The sequence below is a fragment of the Eretmochelys imbricata genome, chromosome 3 (assembly GCF_965152235.1).
Source record: "Eretmochelys imbricata isolate rEreImb1 chromosome 3, rEreImb1.hap1, whole genome shotgun sequence".
Lineage (NCBI taxonomy): Eukaryota > Metazoa > Chordata > Testudines > Cheloniidae > Eretmochelys > Eretmochelys imbricata.
In genome coordinates this window covers 140,206,346-140,229,272 of record NC_135574.1, presented here as the reverse complement: position 1 = coordinate 140,229,272, position 22,927 = coordinate 140,206,346, and the positions used below count along the sequence as shown (strand labels likewise).

At 41.7% G+C, this 22,927-nt stretch overlaps 1 protein-coding gene across 1 annotated transcript in view; it reads left to right on the top strand.

Moving 5' to 3' along the window:
- AKT3 (AKT serine/threonine kinase 3) overlaps positions 1-22,927 on the top strand; it is a 256,937-nt gene that overhangs the window by 26,318 nt on the left and 207,692 nt on the right. The window lies entirely within an intron of this gene.

The following is a 22,927-nucleotide window of genomic DNA, read 5'->3' as shown; positions in this document are numbered from 1 at the left end:
TTTCCCAGTTAATAGCAAGGATCCTCCCTCTCTTAATGCGACAGTCCAGATTACATGGTGACTGACACCTTGATCGTGCAAACAGTTAGGCACGTGCTTAGTAGTATATATGTGAGGAGTCTTGCAAAAGTCAATGGGACTATTTGCATGAAGTCAATGTGCCTAACTGTATTGCTGAACTGGGGCCCATGTGCATAAAGTTATAAATGTTTTCCAAAATAAAGAGCAATTTTGTATTAATTGAATTAAATTTAGCTTTTGGGTTGACTGTTTATAATCGGTCATTGAGTGATGTAACAGATTGAGGAATGTTAGTGTGCTTGATCTTTGATTTAGAGTTGTGCTATTTTCATTTTTAAGAAACATTTCTTTTATAAAGTTTACTTTTTAATTTTTGCTGATCTGGGAACAAATATCTCTGTCATGGAGGCCAGTTAACATTATTTTCTTAATACTAAAATGTATCCATAGCAAGATTGGGCATTTAGTTGATTGGTACTGCATGTGAAAACAATGCCTTCAAAAATGTTTAGACTGAGAGATGTACTTCTGTTTAATTTAATTTCACTAATTTTTGTTTTACAAATTAAATTCAGCACACGTATTGGTTAAAGTATAACTGACTGTTTAAAGCTGATACTTAGTTTTTTCTGTCTGATCCTTTTTTAATGAATTATAACTTAATTGGTAGCTGTTAGCAGTTACAAACTTCATTTTGTAAGTAACCCAAAGGAGTCACTTTAGGAGAGGATTTCCTGATTTGTCCAAAGCTTAACTTTTCTGTCACAAAAATGCTTTTCTGCTCCCATGCCGAATATGTTGTTAAAGATCTTTACTGTGTTGTGTACATGGGTAGTAGTGTATATATGTACGTGGCCATGTTGGGTAGGATGGGAACTAATTCATGCTTGGGGATATTTAGATCAGTCCTAAGTTTTTAGCGATTTGTAGTACCAAAGTGTGTAGTTTTAAAAATGTTTCCTAAGTTTTGACTTTGACATCTTTGCCCCAGTTTACACAAATCTATGGCAGCTTCCAGTTAAAATCAATGCTTACAGCCCATAAGTTCTTTTATCTCACTTGGAAGAAAATACACATTAGAGCAGGGGGGTCTCAGACTTCATTGTACCACAACACCCCCTTCTGACGAGAAAAAGTGTTACATGACCTCAGGAGGGGGGACTGAAGCCTGAGCCCTCCCAAGCCCCTCTGCCCCAGGTGGTAGGGCCAAAGCCCGAGCCCATCTGCCTGGGAGGAGGGGAAGGCACAATTGAAGCCCAATGGCTTCAGCCCCAGGCAGGGAGCCTGTAACCTGAGCCTTGAAGCCCTGGGGCTTCAGCTTTGGGCGGTGGGGTTTTGGTTTCAGCCCGGGGCCCCAGCAAGTCTAAGCCACTTTGGGGTCCTGACTCACAGTATGAGAACCACTGCATTAGAGTCAAGTGATAGTAAAGAAGACACATAATTAGTGTTGCTCCGTGACTTCCTTTTTAATGACTATAGTAAGGTTTCTTAAAAACATTTTTCCTGTTATTTTTATATCGTGAGTATTTTCTTATTTACAAATAAATTTAATGACTGTGTATCTGGCAAAACTACAGCAAAGATAAAGCACAACTAAAAAAAGTAGTAACAAGTAAAAGTAACTGAAGAACAGTAAAATAATTTGCTGATAACAGAAACATAGTTTTGGCTTCTAATTTTTTAAATACCTTTAGGTTATCCTAGCAGTTGTTTTCAAGAACAAGACTTTTTATCTTAAGAGTTTCCAAATGAACATCCTTTTGTTTAAATTGTCTTAAGGAATCAAAATAAGACTTTGTTTATCTAGTATGAATATGAAACTCAACAGCTTATGCTCACAGTCCACCAGTTTGTATAAGTAGGGGAGACTACAAAATATGAATATCTGAATTGGTGCTGGAAGAACTTGGGGAGCTGATATTGGTATAATCAGAAAGATACCTCTTTCTGTCTGGTTAGGAGTACTAGCTTGCTTGGACGCTCTTGTATTTCAGTGTCAGCTTTTTGATAGTATAGTTATATGTAAATCAGAGGAGTAACTTCCATTTATTGGTGGTGTCTCACTTTTGTTTATATACTTTGACCAAGAGGCAACAATGGACTAAAGTATATAGCGAGGCTAATTAAAAAGTTGTAAACTGATTGAGTATTTTTGTATCTGACTCCTTCATTTAGCTCTATTTCAAAATAAGAGGACTTGCTATAAATTGCCCTCCTGCAGACACTTACTGATCAATTTTACTTAAAGTGGGAAACTCTAGAAATCTTGGATAGCTGTATCACGTATTATCACCTTTGTAATATTTGAAACAAGATTTCAGTGATATATACTGCTATATTTTGGGCATGCCTTTAACTAGACACAGTTCCAAACGAGACTCATCTCTTCTTCCTGCAAGAAGGTTGTCTGGATCATGGTGTGACTGGCTCCATAATGTAGTTAAATCCACAAATATTGTGTGCTGAATAACCTTTTAATTTTAGCAATGAGATGGTTTGTCTAAATAGCATGGTGTGCAGAGACTAAGACTGTCATTTGGCATAGTGACTTCATATTTTTATTAAATGTCACTGAACCCATGAAAAGCTGAAAAAAATCATAACCTCTTATACAGTTGTTCTCAAACTTTTTTTTTTGCGGACCACTTGAAAATTGCGGAGGGTCTCGGTGGACCACTTAATGATCTTTCCAAATGTTGTTTGTACCATTAGCTAACTATTGTAAAGCACTTTGGATAAAAGCGCTATATAAAAAAATCTTAATTAACATTTTTTTGTTCTACAAATAAAAGCGCACAACTCATATTTTAATATGAGCAGTCCTACCTTTCTAATGCGATGGATGTGCCCTCTCTTCCCTGCCACGGCAGCCCCTGAGCTGAGGCTGGGAAGGAGGGCTGTCTCTCCTGCAGCCCTGGAGCTGGGGAAAGTCCCCTCTTTCTCTGGCTGCTGCAGCCCTGCACGTCCCAAATTATTCCCACCCCCTCTTCTCATCCCACTGCCCCCTCCCTCTTACCCCCTATTTCTCCCACCTACCCCCTATTTCACCTTACATGTGCATCTTCTCCAGGGTCCAGACACCTAATTAGTGGAGCCACACCTCCGCGGCTCCACTAATTAGGTGGGTGGCCCTTCATTCTCTTGTGTGCAGCTGCCCAGGCGTGCACCTTAGAGGGAAGTATCTGCGGACCACCTGAATGGAGCTTGGACCACAGTTTGAGAACCTCTTCTCTTATAGAAACTGTATTCTGGAATGTATAATGTGTACTACAGGTAAAGAAGTGGTAAACTGAATCTTGTCTAACTAGGCATATTTTCAGGTCTGAAACACACAAGATAATTTGTTTGGTTCTCACAGTAATTCATACTTTAAATTCTGAATTTCCCTCCTGTTAGTTGCTTAACGTAGATATTTGCCTTTTCGTTTTGATAATTTTATTCATATAATGACTTCAAAGATAAGTTACTATATGCTTAGGATGAATGAAATTGACAACCTGATCAACTGTTCATTACGCAGCAGGAAGCCTCCACCATAATTTTATGTAGTCTCACCAACTATGGCATTGAGTCTGTAAATGCATGGTATATTTCTTATTCACTGTTGGGGTCAGAAAAGGACTTGGATATGAAAAATGAAATTTAATATTTTACTGAGTATTTAAGAATTTGAAATCAGCAAAAAAAATTATTTCTGGTGATATTATTTGAAGCAAGGCCTCTTTAGTTGGCATTTTTCTGTTAATTTGGTTAATATTTCTTCTTTTCTAAATAAACACATTTTGATGGCCTTTTTTCTTCTTCATTTTGATTTATTTTAGAGCAATGTGTGACTTTTTGTGTGCTTGTTTATAGATAGCGATGCCTATAGTTAGGTGGCCCAGTGCTTTCCATTATGAGACTCTGCTTTCAGTTGCTTGTAACTTCAGAAAACTTCAACCATTCGGCCCTGAAATTTTCCATGCTGAGTGTTTGTCTCACTTTGAAATTTTTTTCAATATTTCAGTAAAAATGGTTTATCTCTTCTCAGAACAAGGTTAGGGAAAAATATGTTGTAGGTCTGGCTTGACATGAGTAATTAGACATGGGTGAGGTGTCATTTCTTGGGAGACAAGATTAGCGAGGTAAATGGATCAGCTGGCTGGAAGCAGAATGTCAGTGCTAATTAGGAGAGGTATATAGTGAGTAAGCTAACACAGAATGTTAACATTAGGGGGAACATCCAGGGAATCATTTACAATGGACAAGATAAGCCTGAAACAAAAGATGAAGTAAGGATTAAGTCATACATGGACAGTGCGTAGACAGAGCATTCTGTACAAGGTTTGATTGCTACAAAGTAACCACGCCAGTCCCCAAATGTGTAATGCAATGGATAGAAAATGGAATGTAATTTGTAAATGTATATAAAGGAGGAGGTTTCTGTGTAACTTTGGATGTGTGGTACGCCCTGTACCCATCCAATACTCCTTGAGTCTGATCAACTCAGCATAGCTTTGCTGTATGCCAAATAAAAATCTGAGTGACAAACTCTGGAGTCAAACTGAGTTCTCAGGAAGTTCAGTGCAAAGGAGGGTATCTCAACATAGTGCTGCTGTGAACGTGTAGCTTTACTGTCAAAGATCACACCCAGCAATATAGCAATGGCATTGGAAGGGTTTAAATGTGAGATTTCCAGGCACAGAAAGAGTGAGTTAAATCTAAAAAAGTGGAAGATGTCTCGGGGAAACCTCAACAAATGTTGTTCTGCCCACATTAATTTTTTATAGCCATTTAATTGAGAAGCTGTACTGTCTGCATTCTTTGGAGCAGGGTCTCAAAAGTTGGGAAGAGGTCACCCTTGTGTCAGAGATGTGCCTTTTGCCGTTTCTGTGATAATTCACCCTAATTAAGCCAAAAGTTATGATCCAATAAAATTGCAGTTTACACGTGCTTTGCAGATACTGAATTTTGAGAGTTATATTCTCCAAAGATTACTTTTGTACTGAAAATGCTTCATCCCAGGTTTTCAGCGTCTAAGCAGGACTTTTTCCTGTAATTGCTTGGTCAGTTGCCAAAAACTGGAACTGTGAGTAGGGAGACACTCTCTCCTCTGCCTTTAGTGCTTCCTGTACTAGTGCCCATGAAATGAGGAGGAGAAAGAGTAAACAGCCTGATTCTAATGAGAAAATGAGGAGCTGGGATGAGGAACTAGGTGGTGATGGGGAGACTGGGAGGTGGAAAACTGGGACTGAGGGGGGCTGACAAGGAGCTAGGGCATATGGGGCCTGTGCATGGAGCTGAGGTAGGGAATGTTACAACTGTGGACATGGAGCTGAAGGAGGGGGAGGAACTGGGACTGGAACAGTGATAGGATGGATGGGTTGGGGCAGAAAAGTCTGTGTAACCACTAAATATACTCCACTAAGAAACTGGACTAGAACCCAGGATTGCTGATTCTCCGCATTTTTCTGCAGCCAGCAAACAGCTGTGAAACCCACTGACAAAATGTGTGCCTCATCTTCCTGTAATAACTACATATCACAGGATTTCAGCCTGGACAGGAGCCAGTCTTACAAAGATAAGAGAACTTCCATATCCCTGATGGACGTCAGCCCTGGTTGTAGAAAATCCCTTCTGATGTGGGGGCAGAATTGATGGGTGCCTGGGGGGACAGAATTGATTTGGGAGTTAAGGGGCAGAATTAATTGCTGGGCAGAGATATTGGCAGGTGTGCGGATGAGAGCTCCAGGAGTAGTGGCCACTATCAGTTATTCTGTTTGTTCAAGTGGCAGAGGTCTGTGTTGTGGATATAGAAGGTCTTCTTCGAGTAGTGTCAATATGGGTGCTCCACGTCATGTGCGCATGCACCTTTTGAGCTTTGATAGGAGATTTTTAGTAAGTGTTCATTCAGCCTGCATGCACACACCATGAAACCTCGCGCTGTGCTTCAGGGTGTAGAGGGCTTCACAGGTAAACCGCCCTCAATTTCTTCTCTACTTCCTTGGCCTGAGATGAAGCTCTAGCTTGTCTGCCTTGTGCATGTCTCAGCATATTTTGTAGGTGTTTACTCAGGTTACTGCGAAGGCTGCGAGTTTGCCATGGAAGGCACTGATTCCGTGACTTTCCAGGTTTCCTGCAGCGGCTGGTGCACCTGGTTCAGGAGCAGCTCAGGCAGATCCTGCGCCAGGCGCACCCGTCTCAGGCTCCCGCCCGCATCCCCCCTCCCCCCAGCAGCAGAGTTTGTAGAGGGGGTAGGGGGTTGGGGCATGGGATGGGGTGAGGAGGACTCTGGATGGTGCTTACCTGGGGGGAGCTCCCTGGAAGTGGCGATGTCCCCATCACTCAGTTCCTAGGCGGAGGCATGGCCAGGCAGCCTCTACCTGCAGGAAGCTCCCATTGGCTGTGGTTCCCAAAGAGGCTACCCAGCCAACCTCTATTTCGTCTTTGTCTCCAGACAAGGCAATTGTGCCTCCCCTGTTGAAGGCTGACAATTTTTGGCAGTTCCAGGACCTTGTAAAGAGGATGGCAGACACCCTCCAGATATTGCTTGAGCAGGTTAGACTCATCTCACAATCTCCTGGACATTTTGCAGTTGGCAACACACACTCAGGTTGCTCTACTGATTTAATGAAGCACTCCTGGATCTAGCAAAGACTTTGTAGCAAATTCTTATCATATTGCCAATTGGTATATAGGCTGTTAAGAAATATTATGTCCCCACAAGGGACTTAGAATTTTTGTGTTCTTGCTCCCCATCTAATTTCCTGGTAGTGGATGCTGTAAATGAGCGGGGTAAACAGCATTACTCCAGGCTTCCTCCTTATGAAAAGGATCAGAAAAGGTTGAGCCTTTTTGGATGAAAGACCTACTTATCCGTATCCCTTCAATTTTGGATCACAAACTACGAGGTGATCTTGGCCAAGTATGACTACACAAATTACAAGTCCTATATTGAACATCTTCCACAGGAGCATAGAGAAAACTTCCAGGCCATCATTAAATAGGGTCAGTTATTATCCAGAACCTCTCTCCTAGTGTCCTTGGTTGCCGCAGACACTGCTGTTAGATCCATCCTCACAGCATTTGTCATATGTAGGGCATTGTGGCTCCAGTTGTCGGCCTTCCCAAGAGAGTCTCAAAATACAGTTGAAGACTTCCCATTTGATGATCAGAAGGTCTTCCGAGAACTACGGATGAGTCCCTGCGCGTGCTAAAGGACTCCAGGGCTATATGGAGGTCTTTGGGTATACACACCCTACAAACAAGGTTAGATTTAGTAAGTCTCAGATTGCTCAGAGACCGTGCCTGGCTCAGTTATCTGCTTGTGTCAAGGTTCTTTCCCCACTCTGAACTCTAGAGTACAGATGTGGGGACCTGCATGAAAACCTCCTAAGCTTACTTTTACCAGCTTAGGTTAAAACTTCCCCAAGGTACAAACTATTTTACCCTTTGCCCTTGGACTTCCACTGCCACCACCAAACATTTATCTGGGTTTATTTTTATTAGGAAAGCATTGTTTGAAAATGTCTTTCCCCCCCAAAATGCTCCCAACCCTTGCACCCCACTTCCTGGGGAAAGTTTGGTAAAAATCCTCACCAATTTGCATAGGTGACCACAGACCCAAACCCTTGGATCTTAAGAACAATGAAAAAGCATTCAATTTTCTTACAAAAAGACTTTTAATAGAAGTAAAAAAGAATCACGTCTGTAAAATCAGGATGGTAAATACTTTACAGGGTAATTAGATTCAAAACATAGAGAATCCCTCTAACAAAACCTTAAGTTACAAAAAAGACACACAGACAGGAATATTCATTCTATTCAGCACAGCTATTTTCTCAGCCATTTAAAGAAATCATAATCTAACACATACCTAGCTAGATTACTTACTAAGTTCTAAGACTCCATTCCTTTTCTGTCCCCGGCAAAAGCATCACACAGACAGACACAGACCCTTTGTTTTTTCTCCCTCCTCCCAGCTTTTAAAAGTATCTTGTCTCCTCATTGGTCATTTTGGTCAGGTGCCAGCGAGGTTACCTTTAGCTTCTTAACCCTTTACAGGTGAGAGGATTTTTCCTCTGGCCAGGAGGGATTTTCCCTTCCCTTTATATTTGACAGCTTGTGACAGAACCACTGAATCTGCTAGAAAAAGACAGAGATCCCATCCTCCTTCAGCCAGTACCCAGTCATAATCAAAACAGCAATTCTGACATGTTGGTCGAGGGCTTGATGACTCCCTCACCTGTAGTTTGCAAATTGCAACCCTTTGCCCACCTCTCCGCTTTTAGAGACTGCCTTTCCCATTTCCAACAGGTCTGGCAGTGTATAACAACAGACAAGTGGGTAATGGAGGTTTATAACATAGGGCTACATCATGCACTTTATGCCCCTCATCCCTTTTCAGGGACCCCTCTCACAAGACTATACTGAGCGAAGAAGTGTGAGCCCTTCTTTGTTTAGTAGGAATAGAACCAGTCCCATTTCCTCACGGGAGGAAAGTTTTACTCAAAATATTTTCTCATGCCAAAGAAGAACAAAGAGTGGAGGCTGATCTTAGATCTAAGACAGCAAATTTGTAAATGCACAGAAGTTCTGGATGGTGACTTTGGCAGCGGTAATGCCTTCTCTAGCGATAGGAAATTGGTTTTTGGCTCTTGACCTACAGGGTGCCTGTTTCCATATAGTGATACATCCTGCACGCAGGAGATATCTGCACTTCACCATTGGCCAGGATCATTTTCAATACCGAGTATTTCCCTTTGGCCTTTCCTTGGCCCCGATGGTATAGTCTAAGGTTTTAGTGGTAGTAACTGCTTACTTTCTGCAGAAGCAGTCTTAGTCTTCCATATCTCAATGACTCAAGGGCCAATCCTACAAAGAAGTACTAACTTCCATCCAGACAGTTCTCTCCCTCTTCCCAGAGTTGGGTCTACAGCTGAACATAAAAAAGTCCAAGTTAGCCCCTGTATAGAGAATACAATTTATAGGGTGAATATTTGGATTTTTTGGCAGCCTGGGCCTTCCTTCCTACAGACAGATTCATAACTTTGTTGAATCTGGTCAAGACAATTCAAGTACTACAGTAAGGAACTGTTTGCAGCTCCTGGATTATTGGGAATTTGCACCTTTGTGACTGAGCATGCAAGATTAGACCTCCGCCACTTTTCAGGGCTGGTTCAGGAGGACCTGTTTCTTAAGCGGAGATGGCTTGGACAAACAGGTTACAGTTCTCCTCTATGTGAAGAAGTCCCTGGGTTGGTGGAAAGATCAACACAATGTCTGCCTAGGTGTCCCTTTCATCTGCCCGGCTCAAAAAATAACTGGGACAATGGATGCATCACTGTTAAGATGGGAAGCACACCTGTACACACAACTCAGGGTAGATGATCACCTCAGGAAAGTAGTTTTCATATCAACTTGCTGGAACTCAGTGTAGTCAAAAATGCTTGCCTTCAGTTCCTGCTCCTTTTCAAGGGCAAATCAGCCAGAATCATTACTGACAATATGGCTTGCATGTTCTAGATCAACGAACATGGCAGAGCAAGATCCCCTTTTGTGTGCACTGAACATATAAATTTATGGAACTGGTGTACAGAGCATCAGATTCAGACCTCAGCTGTTTACCATACTGGAGTCCAGAATGTCACAGCTGATAGGGTCAGCAGGTACTTCTCCCAGGACTCTGAATGGGTGGTGGACTCTCAAATCCTTCATAGGATATGCCAGAGATGAGGACTTCCAAAGGTGGACCTATTTGTCACTTCTAGCAACAGAAAATGCTCCTTACTCTGCCTAAGATGAGTAGGTCATCTCTCTTTGAGACACCTTTCCCCTTCCTTGCACAAGGGACCTGTTCTACGCATTCCCTCCAACACCTCTAATTCTAAGAGTGATGAACAAAATCAGGCAGGACAGGACCAGGATTATCCCCATAGTACTGACCTGGCCAAGGCAAGCCTAGTATCCTTACCTGCTTTACTTATTTGTCCAATTGGTGCTCAAGCTTTCGACAGTCACTCATCTTCTCTCCAAGGATGTGGATCATGTTCTTCACCCCGACATGGGATCCTCCATCTCCAAGCCTGGTTCCTATATGGTTCATGGGATTAGAATCCACCTGCTCAGCAGGAGTACAACAAGTATTACTAATCAGTAAAAGGGAGTTGACTCAAATTACTTGTCTTAGAGATGGAAGAGATTCAACCACTGATGTCGCCATCGCTGCCTTGTGCATGAATCTTTTCTGCTCTCAACTATCTTGGATTATCTGCTGGATTTAAAAAAAATTGGGTTTATCAATTAGCTTGATTAAGGTTCATCTTGCTATGATATCAGTTTTTCATTCCTCTTCTGTTTTTTGCGCATCCTATGCCCTTGAGATTTATTAACGGTCTGGGGACTCTCTACCTTAGGGTAAGGATCCTATTCTGCCTTGGGAATCTCAGCTTGTTACTTAGATATGGGACTTACTTATGGGACTGCATTTGAACTTGTTGCTACCTGCTCCTAGCTTCACTTTTCTATGAAGACAGCCTTTCTAGTAGCTATCATGTCCGCCTGCAGAGTTGGAGAAGTTGGAGACTTGATGGCAGACACCCCCTGCCCGCATTTACAATATTTTCAAGAATGTGGTCTCCCTACGACCAGGTGCTGTCAGTTTTCCATCTCAACCAACCTGTTCATCTATGGGTATTTTTTCCTAAACCACGTAAATCTCATTGGAAGACTTCCTTCATATGTTAGATATACGACCGGCATTGGCCTTTTATCTGGATAGGACCCATTATTAAAAGATATTTGAGACAAAACCAAAACAACAAACCCTATCACAGATGCTAAATTTCCATTTTTTTTAGAATCTGTTTTTAAATTAATTTTAACCCATAATGGAAATCTGTTAGGTAGTTTAAGTTCTCAGAAAATTCATTCGATCGCCAAGGAGTAAGTGTGTCGAGTTTGAGGAGGATGCACTGAATTTTTCATACATAACAAGGAGGATGAATTCATGCTTTAAATGCAAAATAGAACATAGCTATGAAGTGTCAATGTAGTCTTTAATCAATCAATAAACTTCATTAGTGCCACTAGATTCCAGTGTGCTGAATTTTTTCTTAAATAGAAAAGGTTTTTTATTTTAAATTTCTAAAATCAGTAACTTCACCTGATATCAATAAAATTCAAACTTTAAAATAAATTTCATTAATTTTAAAAAAAATTCTATCCATCCCAATGAGACTCCTCACAAACTAGATTTGAAAGTGTACATATGTACGTATTTAGTTTGAAATTGTGATATTAGGTCATTCTGTTTCCCAAGAGTGTAAAGTCAGAATTTCTTTGACTTTGAGCCTTAGTGTTAACCTTTCAAGAGGCATGTTGGCTATAAGAGCCAAGCTGACTTTTTTCCATTCAAAGTGATATGCCAGGCAGATCTGTATTTTTGATATGGCATTCTCTCCATATTTTTACTATGCGTTTTTTACTACTTCTCTGTTTGTTTGTATGGGTCATATTTTACCATAGTATCTGAGCACCTCTTGATATTCAGTGTATTTATCCACACAACACTCTTTTGAGGTAGGAAAGTACTGTTATGCCCATTTTGTAGATAGTCTCCCTCTGCCTCAGTTTCCTGTGATTTACCCAGGATGTCACAGGCCGTCTGTGGTGGGGGTTGAATCTAGGTTTTCGGCTAGTGCCCTAATCACAGGATCATCCTTGTACTTGGTTTCTTTTTTGAATCAAAGTTGTGCTTACTCTTTTGAGTTAAGTGGCTCAGTCCTTTGCACTCCTTACTTTATCTTGATTATATGTTTGTGGTTTCATTATTGGAGGGTACCTAATTTTTCACTTACAATTTTTTGAATACAATAATTAGGTCTGTTAATTGTGATTAATCGCACGATTAAAAGAATTAATCATGATTAATCGCATGAGTAATCTCATTGTTAATAATAGAATACCATTTATTTAAATATTTTGGATGTTTTCTACATTTTTCAAATATATTGATTTAAATTACAACACAGAATACTAAGTGTACAGTGCTCACTTAATTTATTTTTGATTACAGGTATTTGCACTGTAAAAAAACAAAAGAAATATTATTTTTAATTTCACCTAATACAAGTACAGTAGTGCAATCTCTTGATCATGAAAGTTGAACTTACAAATGTAGAATTATGTACAAAAAAACCTGCATTCAAAAATAAAACAATGTAAAATTTTAGAGCCTGCAAGTCCACTCACTCCTACTTCTTGTTCAGCCAATCGCTCAGACAAACAAGTTTGTTTACATTTGCAGGAGATAATGGTGCCTGCATCTTGTTTAAAGTGTCACCCGAAAGTAAGAACAGGTGTCTGTATGGCACTGTTGTAGCCGGTACAAGATATTTATGTTCCAGATGCCTTAAAGATTCATATGTCCTTTCATGCTTCAACCACCATTCCAGAGGACATGCGTCCTTGCTGATGACAGGTTCTGCTTAATAACAGTCCAAAGCAGTGTGGACCAACACGTGTTCATTTTCATTATCTGAGTCAGATGTCACGAGTAGAAGGTTTATTTTCTTTTTTGGTAGTTCGAGTTCTGTAGTTTCCACATCAGAGTGTTGCTCTTTTAAGACTTCTGAAAGCATGCTCCACACCTCATCCCTCTCAGATTTTGGAAGGCACTTCAGATTTTTAAACCTTGGGTTGAGTTGCTGTAGCTATCTTTAGAAATCTCACATTGGTACCTTCTTTGCGTTTTGTCAAATCTGAAGTGAAAGTGTTCTTAAAATGAACAACATGTGCTGGGTCATCATCCGAAATTGCTATAACTTAAAATATATGGCAGAATGTGGATAAAACAGAGCAGGAGACATACAGTTCTCCCCCAAGGAGTTGAGTCACAAATGTAATTAATTCATTACTTTTTAACAAGCATTATCAGCATGGAAGCATGTCCTTTGGAATGGTGGCTGAAGCATGAAGGGGCATACGAACGTTTAGCATCTCTGGCACATAAATACCTTGTAATGCCGACTACAAAACTGCCATGCAAATGCGTGTTCTCATTTTCTGGTGACATTGTAAATAAGAAGAGGGCAGCATTATCTCCTGTAAATGTAAACAAACTTGTTTGTCTTATTTCAGAATAACAGCCGTGTTACTCTGTATTCGCAAAAAGAAAAGGAGTACTTGTGGCACCTTAGAGACTAACCAATTTATTTGAGCATAAGTTTTCATGAGCTTATGCTCAAATAAATTGGTTAGTCTCTAAGGTGCCACAAGTACTCCTTTTCTTTTTGTTTGTCTTAGTGATTGGCTGAGCAAGAAGTAGGACTGAGTGGACTTGCAGACTCTGAAGTTTTGCATTGTTTTGTTTTTGAGTGCAGTTATATAACAAAAAAACCCACTACATTTGGAAGTTACACTTTCACAACAAAGAGATTGCACTACAGTACTTGGATGAGGTGAATTGAAAAATACTGTTTCTCTTTATAATTTTTACAGTGCAAATATTTGTAATAAAAGTAATATACACTTTGACTTCAATTACAACACAGAATACAATATATATGAAAATGTAGAAAAACATGCAAAATATTAAACAGAATACCAATTGAAATTTATTAAACAGTGTGATTAAAATTGTTATATTATCTAAAAAAAAATTAATCACGATTAATTACGTGAGTTAACTGCAATTAATCGACAGCCCTAATAATAATGTCTTTCCTTGAAGTGTGTGCAATCTTGAAGGCAACAATGCCTTTCTGTTTTGGTTAGCAGAATTCATTCTTTTGTATATTCTTATCACTTGAGAAATCCTCAAGATTTTCACTCAATAGGAGTGAGGATTTACCTTGATTGTTTGCATGCATTTTTGATTTTTTTTCGAAGGCAGGATTTCAAGGTATATCCATGCTTATAATTTAACAAAACCAACATGTGATGAATGATGGATACTCTTTCATACTTGGAGCCTGGAGAAGTTTTCTTATAATGAGAGAGTTGTTTTGTAATATGTGTATTGTAAGGATACTGTTTTTTTTTCTTCCTTTACATTAAAAAAGATAGTCTGTCACAATGCCATAGCACTACAATGCTAGATATTCTGAAACAATGGTCTTCTGGAACACAGAGTGTTTAGTATTTCTAACAATGAGAGCTTATGGGATAAAAATTAGTATAGAATAATTGTTAATTTATCCAGTGATAGATTCACTATTGCAAAGGCCACTAATTCTGAGATTAATACTAATGCTGTGAAGTTTTTAAAATTTAAACAAGCAGTTTATATGTCCTAAAATTTTAAGTTTATAGCTCTGTGGAAAAACTTCCTGTTGTAGTATCTACTGTCAAAGACAGATTATTGGAATAAACCCATTGATTCAAAATATTAATTGAATTTGTTAGCTCAAATACAACTTGTTTACTGCCTTCTCAGTGTTCTGTACTTTCACTATGAAACATGAAAAAGTATTGAGCAATTTGTTATGCAAGGCTTTGAAATTATGCAAAGGCCAAAGAGATGTTAATTTTGGAAATGTACGTTAAAGACCTAGTTTGGTTGGGTGTGGGTGAGTGTTTTTTGAAAAAAATAGTTTCAGAAGTTATGCTACTAATTGACTGTTGTTCACAACCTGTCAGATATCTTGTTTGCAGATTGTCTATCTGAATTATTTGAGTAGATTAACACACCTCTAACAAAGAGAAATTTAAATAGACTATCTTGAACATCTGTTACACAAAGTAGGAACAAAATTCTTCTTTCTAATTGTCTCAGCTAATAGTACTTAATTCTGAGTGTCTCCTGATAAACAAGTTGAAACAAAACAAACTAATTTTTTATTCTAATCTGTATTTAATAGCAAAAATTATTAAGTAGTGGTAGGGTTGCCATATGTAAATGACCAGAGAAGACAGAAATACAGTAAGATATTAACAACAGCAATGCCTAACTCTTAGTGTTTTTCATCTCTAAATCTCAAAGTGCTTTACAATGGAGGTATCACCCCCAATTTACAGAGGAGGAAATGGAGGCATGGGGTGGGGGGAAGTGACTTGACAAACGTCATAAAACAAGTCAAAGGCAGAGCCTGGAATAGAACCCAGGTCTCTTGATTCCCAGTCCAGGATCTTTTCCCTCTCTAGCATAGTCCCACCATCAACGCTTGATGAATACTGTAGAAACACTGCACAAACTACTATTCTGGATAAAACCCACCTCTTTGCTTTGCTGGAATTTGCACTTCTTTTTGTGTGTTTATGAATATTCAGGTAAGCAATGGTTTTCTTGCAAAAGTGTTTGTGGAAGGTAAAACCATTATAACTAATTCCATGAATAAGTGTTTGTGAGAATATGCACAACAGAGGTGTTCCTATAGCTATTCTGAAGGTGGAGGGGTTGGAAGTGGAGGGGTCTGAGCCTTGGAACAATTGCCTCCAGAGTTATAATGGGCTTCCAGAGGTGTATGGTGTGCTGTATGCTAACTGTTTGTCTCCAGTAGAGATGTATCCAGTGGTGAGCTGGACCTGGTTCGCTGGAGCCGGTTCGCTGGAACTGGTTGTTAAATTTAGAAGCCCTTTTAGAACTGGTTGTCCCGCGAGGGATAACTGGTTCTAAAAAGGCTTCTAAATTTGACAGCCAGCCAAAAGTGGCGCCTTAGGTGCCGACTCCGTGGGTGCTCTGGGGCAGAAGCACCCATGGGGAAAATATGGTGGGTGCAGTGCACCCACCGGCAGCTCCCGTCCCGTCCCCAGCTTGCCTCCGCCCCGCTCTGCTTCTCCGCCCTCCCCTCCCCCCCCCCACCGGCTTCCTGCGAATCAGCTGTTGGTGTCGGAAGCTTGGAAGAGCTGAGAAGCAAGCGGTGGCTTCGTGCTCAGGCCCAGGGAGGTGGAAAGGAGGTGAGCTGGGGCGGGGGGCTGCGAGGAGTGCCGCCTGTGCCACAGCAGGTAACCTGGGGGGGGGCAGGGGTGCTCAGGGGAACCGCTCCCCACCCCAGCTCGTCTCCGCCTCCCTGGGCCTGCTTCTCAGCCTGCAAGCCACCACCTGCTTCTCAGCCCTCCCAGGTTTCCTGCACGAACAGCTGATTTGCAGGAAGCCAGGGGGCGTTCGGGGAGGAGGCGGAGGTGGAGTGGAGGTGAGCTGGGGCCGGGGGTGGGGCAGGGAGCTGCCAGTGGGGGCTCTGAATCCACCAAATCTTCCCTGTGGGGGCTCCAGTCCCAGAGCACCCACAGGGTCGGTGACTAAGGCGCCACTTTTTTGATGTGATCAGTGGGGGGAGCAGCTGCTCCCCCAGCTTCTCCCCTCCCCCCAGCTATGCTACCCTGCCCCTAGGAGCCAGAGGGACCTGCTGAATGCTTCCCGGGAGCTGCCCCGGGTAAGCACCACCGGGATTCCCCACCTCGCCCCCGGCAGGTCCCTCTGGCTCTTGGGGGCGGGGTGGGCACCCACTATGGTGTCTCACGAGACCCTCCTGCCTGGTTCCGGGGGCAATCAGGGGACAGGGGAGGGGGATGGATGGGGCAAGGGTCCCGGGGCGGGGGCGGGCCACGACCCCCTCATGGGATGAGGAGGGAACCGGTTGTTAAGATTTTGGCAGCTCATCACTGGATGTATCTTTAGTTGGGAATTGATTGTTCCCTCTAGCTCACCTTCAGTTCAAACACAAAAGTCCCTTATATGTTTGTTTGCTTGTAGCAGAACTTGGAGTAGCTACCCAAGTAGTGTGCAGTATACACATGCCCAATAACTTACTTTTATTCATCAGCCCAGATGGATTTATCAAGTCCTGCACCCCAGTGGAGTGAGTAATATACTTCTGTGTTGATTCAGAAAGCATCAGTGGTTGTGATTCAGATTATAGGCACAAATGTTCCCCATCTCTGGCTCTATCACAGTTTTGGTCCCCAGCTGCTCAGAGCTTGCAATAACAGGGTCATTGGCTATTTAAACCCCGTGTGGGTGCAGCAGTGTATTTATTGCCTGACCAACATCCATCACAGCAGCCACAGTGGACCTGCCAACCGCAGACTGGTTGCTCACAGATCTGTAATGCTTGGGAGATAGCCATCCTCTAAAGGGTAGTAGCCACATGCTTCTGGACTGGTACTGCCATTCCCCTTATCTCGTGTTTTAGCACAGCTACAAGAATGTGGTGTTTTCCTCACCATGGAAATGAGTGCACTTCATTCACAATGAGACAGACATCCACTAAGGATTCATGCCATGACACCACACCAGTAGAGAGTACACGTCTCTCAGAAACTTGAATAGAACCAGGGATTTTTGAGTCTCATCATTCCTCTGCTGTCAGCAAATGTGTATATGCAGAATGTGTATCTTGTCTCCCTCTAGTGGCTGGCCCGGGTAGGAGATGACAATCTACTACTTTTTCATCAGTGATCTGGAAGTATATATAAAATTACTGCTTATAAAATTTGTGCACACAAAGATTGGTAGAATAGTAAATAACTGACGATCGGGAAGTACTACAGAGCAATTTGGATTGCTTGATGAGCTGAGCGCCTGGAAACAAAACAGATTTTAACACAGCCAAATGCAAAGTTATATGTCTAGAAACAGGCCATGCTTACAGAATGGGGGACTGTATCCTGGAAATAAGGGGACATAGAAGATAAACAATGTGAATTTTCAATGTGATGTGATTCTTACATGTATAAACAAAGGAGTAGTGCAAAGGATTAGGAAGATGATTTTGCCTCTATATATAATATTGGTGGAACTGATACTGGAATATTGTGTATGGTTCTGGTGTCCACCTTTTAAAAAGGAAGTTGAAAAGTTGGAGGGAGTACAGAAAAGAGCCACAAAAATGTTTTGAGGTCTAGAGGAAATGACTGAAAGTGAGAGTTCTAAAAAACTAAATCTGTTTAGTTTTTAAAAAACAAGATTGAAAGGTGACTTGGTTACAGTTTCTGGGAGAAAATACTAAGTTATATAAAGGGGTCTTTAATCTAGTGGAGAAAGGCATAACCCAAAATCAAGGGCTTGAAGCTAGACAATTCAAATTGGAAATAAGGCACAAAATTTTAAATGTGGATGATTTAACCCCTACCAAGAGAAGGGGTGAATTTTTCATCTCTTGATGTCTTCATATCAAAACTGGATGTCTCTCTAGAAGTTATGCTGTAGCCAAACACAAGTTATTGAGCTCAATACAGGTGTAATTGCCTTATAGTGATACATTGAACTCCTTGAGTCCATCTAGCTTGAAGAAGAGAATGTTAAGGGGTGACTTGATTACAGTCTATAAGTACCTACATGGGGATCAAGAATTTGATGATGGGTTCTTCAGTTTAGAAGAGGAAGGTATAATGTGATCTAATGCACGGAAGTTAAAGCTGAACAAATTCAGACTGGAAAAAAGGCAAACATTTTTAGCAGTGAGAGTAATTAACCATTGGAACAGTTTACCAAGAATCATGGTGAATTCTCTATCACTGACCATTTTTAAATCAAGATTGGATGTTTTTCTGAAAGATATGCTCTAGGAATTATTTTGGGGGAGTTCTGTGGCCAGTGTTATACAAGAGGTCAGACTGGACCCTCTAAGTCCCCAGAAGAGGCGGTCAAAGAGGAGGAGGAGGTGATTTCGGACCAGGATATGGCACCGGCAGCCAATTTCTACATCCTCTTCCCCTGTTGAAACCATCTTGCCCTCACCTCCCAGCACGGGGGATGACTTGAATTAATTTCAGGACCTTTTTAAGAGGGTGGAGGACTCGTTGGACATTTTACTGGAGGAAGTACCAGAATCACAGCATAATCTATTTGATATCTTACAGACCTCAGCCACCTCCAGAATTGCTCTACCAATGAATGATGCAATCATGGAACTGGAAAAATCGATTTGGCAGACCCTGGGAACAATTCCACCTATGTGCAAAAGGTCTGACCAAAAAATACTACGTGTCTGCGAAGGGAACGGAGTTCCTTTTCTCACACCCCGCACCAGTGTCTTTGGTCGTGGATGCAGAAAATGAACAGGTAGGCAGCAACATCCCAAAACCACACCGTACAATAGAGACTGGAAGAGACTAAATCTCTTAGGTCATAAGACCTACTCCTCCATGACATTACACCGCAGGATCGCAGACTATGAGGTATTATTTGTCAAATACGACTGTACATACTATTCAAAATTGTCAAATTTTATTAAACTCACACTGGAACAGAAGAGAACAGTTTAGGGCCATCGTCTCTGAAGGTCCTCTTCTCTTCAGAACAGCATTGCAGGCTGCGCTGGGCTCCGCAGACACTGCTGCATGGTCTATAGCCACAGAAGTAGTTATGAGGTATGCATCCTGGCTACAGCTCTCTGGGTTCAACAGTGATAATCATGATGGACACTTCACTACTAGGTTGAGGAGCACATCTGAACTCTCCTGCTATCCAGGGCCATTGGTCCCCATCAGAATCCCTCCTACATATGAACCTACTGGAACTGTGCGCCGTTCACAGTGCATGCTCCCATGTCCTGCCTACAATCAAGAACAAGACCATAAAGATACTGATAGAAAATATCACATGCATGTTCTATATCAACTGGCGGGGGGGCATGTTCACCTATGGACAGAAGCCATGTTACTCTGGAACTGGAGCATCAGTCACAGTATCGGCATCTCAGCCTCCTACCTGCCAGGATGCCAAAACACCACTGCAGATGCACTAAGCAGAAAATATTCCTAGGACCCCGAGTATTACAAAACATATTCAAACACTGGGGGTTCCCAACTATAGACTTCTTTGCAATGACACAGAACGGCAACTGTTCTCAGTTCTGATCCAGAGCAGAATTGGGTCCTTGCTTCTTAGGTAATGCTTTTATCATAAAATGGGACACACCTCTCCTATACACCTTCCCTGACAGACATGTTCCAGTCCATAGTCTCTGTCTGAGAGCCTCAAGTCCAACCCAAGGACAACAGTATGTTCATGTGTATAGCAGTTGGGGCTCATGGCCTTGTACATGTATGTGACTTAGCCTTCTGGATTTTACCTCTGAGGTCTGCAGGCGTGGCTTCACTTGATATATTGCCCAAGTAGGTATTGCTAGACATGCTGATTTTTGTATGCCTGCACAATTGCTTCGGTCCCTGAATTGGTGATTAGACCCTTAGAATGTATGCAGAGGGGTTCCTGACCACCAGAACCAACTACAATTCTGGTAACAAATGTGTCCACCAAAGATTGGCAGGCCTGTCTGGGTCAACTTCACACTCAAGGACTGTGGATGCCTCATGAAGTTGTGTGTCATATAAATGTGCTGGAACTTTGAGCTGTTTGCCAGGCAAGTGAGACGTTGGTTGCCACTATCAGGGGCAGGTGGTTCAAGTTCTCATCGACAACAACGCTGTTTTTTATCTGAGCAAGCACGTAGGGGCAAGGTCATTTCAGCCATGTAAAGAAGTGATCTACTTGTGGAATTTTTGTATAAAGAACAGTGTCTTGCCAAATGCTTTTCAACTTCAACGAGTGAGGAACAATAACATAGATGCCATCAGCAGGAACTTCATCGATCATCACAAGTGGTCAATAGAGGGACATTCTGCAGCAGATCTTTCATCAGTGGTGATCTACTTGGTGATAAATCTCTTTGTAACCAACCTGAGCAACAAATGCAGGAGATTCTTTTCCGGGAAGGTCACAGCCAGGGTTCCTTGACAGATGCCTTTCTTCTTCCTTGGCTGAATGATTCCCTCTAGTTCTTCTGATTCCAAGGATGATCAGGAAGATACAGAAAGATAAGGCAGCCTGAACACTCCATTGTAGCTGCCTGACTGATGCAGTGCTGGTACATGGATCTACATCACCTCTCAATTTGACCACCCATTACTCTGTATGTGGATGAGGATCTCTTGTCTCAAAACCAAGGCAAATCATTGCACCCTATTATTCCTGGGGGAATTCTGTGCCAAAAAATTTAAATTCTGTGCACAGTATTTTAAAATTCTACATATTTTATTTGTCAAAATAGCACTACATAATCACACCAGTTTCAATTATTTTGGCTATACAGACAACAACAACAAAATCCCCCCAGGAGTAGAGAGTTAAAGAAACCCCTACAACAACCCAGTTCCTGTTTCTCTGCAGCCTTTCCCCCCACCCCCAAGAGCCCAGCTGGGGGGCCAGACACCCATATCCCCTCCCCCCACCCCCAAGAGCCCAGCCACAGGGTGGCCCAGACACCCACACCTTCCCCCCCGATCCCAGCCACTGGCATCCCCTGGTCCAAACATCTGCACCCCTTGTCCTCCAGAGCCCAGGGATCCAGAGGGAGGAACAGCCTGATGTTGGGTCCTGGGCTTATGTGGAATTTCCTGCACGCCGCCTCCTTCCTTCAGGGCATGTGGGGAACTGCAGCTGCTGGGAACCCTCCCACTTCTCCTGGTAGTGTCTTCTATTTGCAAGCTGGGGAGCTGCTGGGTCCAGTAGCTTCTAGTAGTGGCCAGTAGCTCTGCAGTCCATTTCTGTGACAGGGGAGAGGGGGAAAGAAAATTCTATACAGAACATTAATTCTGTGTAAATTCTGCATTTTTGCAGTGGTGCAGAATTCCCCCAGGAGGAACCCCATCCTACAATCTCTTCACCTCATGGCATGGGTGATTTCTGGCTGAGCAATGAGAAGTCTGCTCCTGAGTTATACAGACCAGTTTGGTGAACAGCTGAAAGGATCCACTAAAGCCATGTACAAAGCAAAATGAAAAAGGTTTTCAATCTGGATAGAATCACATCAGTAATCACCAGATAGCACAGACATTAGCCATATGCTGGACTACCTATTGCATCTGAAATACTGTCAGTTCAGTGAGAGTCCATTTAACATCCATTTAGTCATTTGTTAAAGCAGTGACATGGTCCAGACATGATGCTATTACTCAAGCTTCCTGAGACACTGCTATCTTTGGCAAGTCATTGCTGTAGTCTCACTTTAAGTTTCAAGTCCCACCACCTGAAAAAGGAAACTGTTCGTGAGTCACCTACAGAAGAATTTGTATGTGCAAACACTCCAACCAGAGAGAAATTGTTGCTTACCTGTTCTTTGATATGTATTGTGCACATATACATTCCATGACTCTTCCACCTTCCCTACTACTTTGTGATTCGCTAACTGATGGTGCAAAGGGCCAAAGAGGGAGGGAGCAACCATGCCCCCTTTATACCTTTGGCTCTGTGTGCGCGGATGAATGGTGGTGCATGCACTGCTTGCTAGTATGGCTGGCAAAAGTTTCTAGCTCAAGTGCATTGGCTGCACATACGCCTACAGAGGAATTGTATGTATGCAAGATGTATCCTGAAGAATAACAGTTACTGTACTGGTAAGAAACTTCTTTTTCTTTCGGTAAAAACTGGATGATCTTCATTTTTCTTTCCTGTTCAGCTCTTTTATGCTATGAGTAATTATCATTCCTCTGGATTTAGTGCAGTGTGGAATAGATTTACTTTTGGGACTGGAAATAAAGCATGTGTTTGAAATATGTAAAAAAGTCTCCCTTTAAATCAAGCACAGAAATGACGAATTGCGTAAATTCAAGTAAGTGAAGTGGAAACCCGCTTTTGTGGTACACTTCTTTTTCAGGTTAGATATTAACTAGTAGTTTTTTATTTTTAGTAAACTATGGTCTCACATTCACTGCTAGATATTTTTTTCTGAATAAATGCTTTTGTTTTTTATGTGCACTGGTTAAATGCTAAAAATACAGAATTATCACATGCTCTGAGTTGCACCGAGTAACTTGGAAGAAGTAGTCATGTATTGTTACAATGTGCTTAAAGAGAACAATGATAGGATGATAATTAAAAATATTGGCTTATTTTAAATGGGTGGAAAAATAAAAGCACACTTTAAAGAAGCAGGATTTTAAGAGCTCAGCTTGATAGTTTGTTTTAGAGAAAATTTGAATGTAA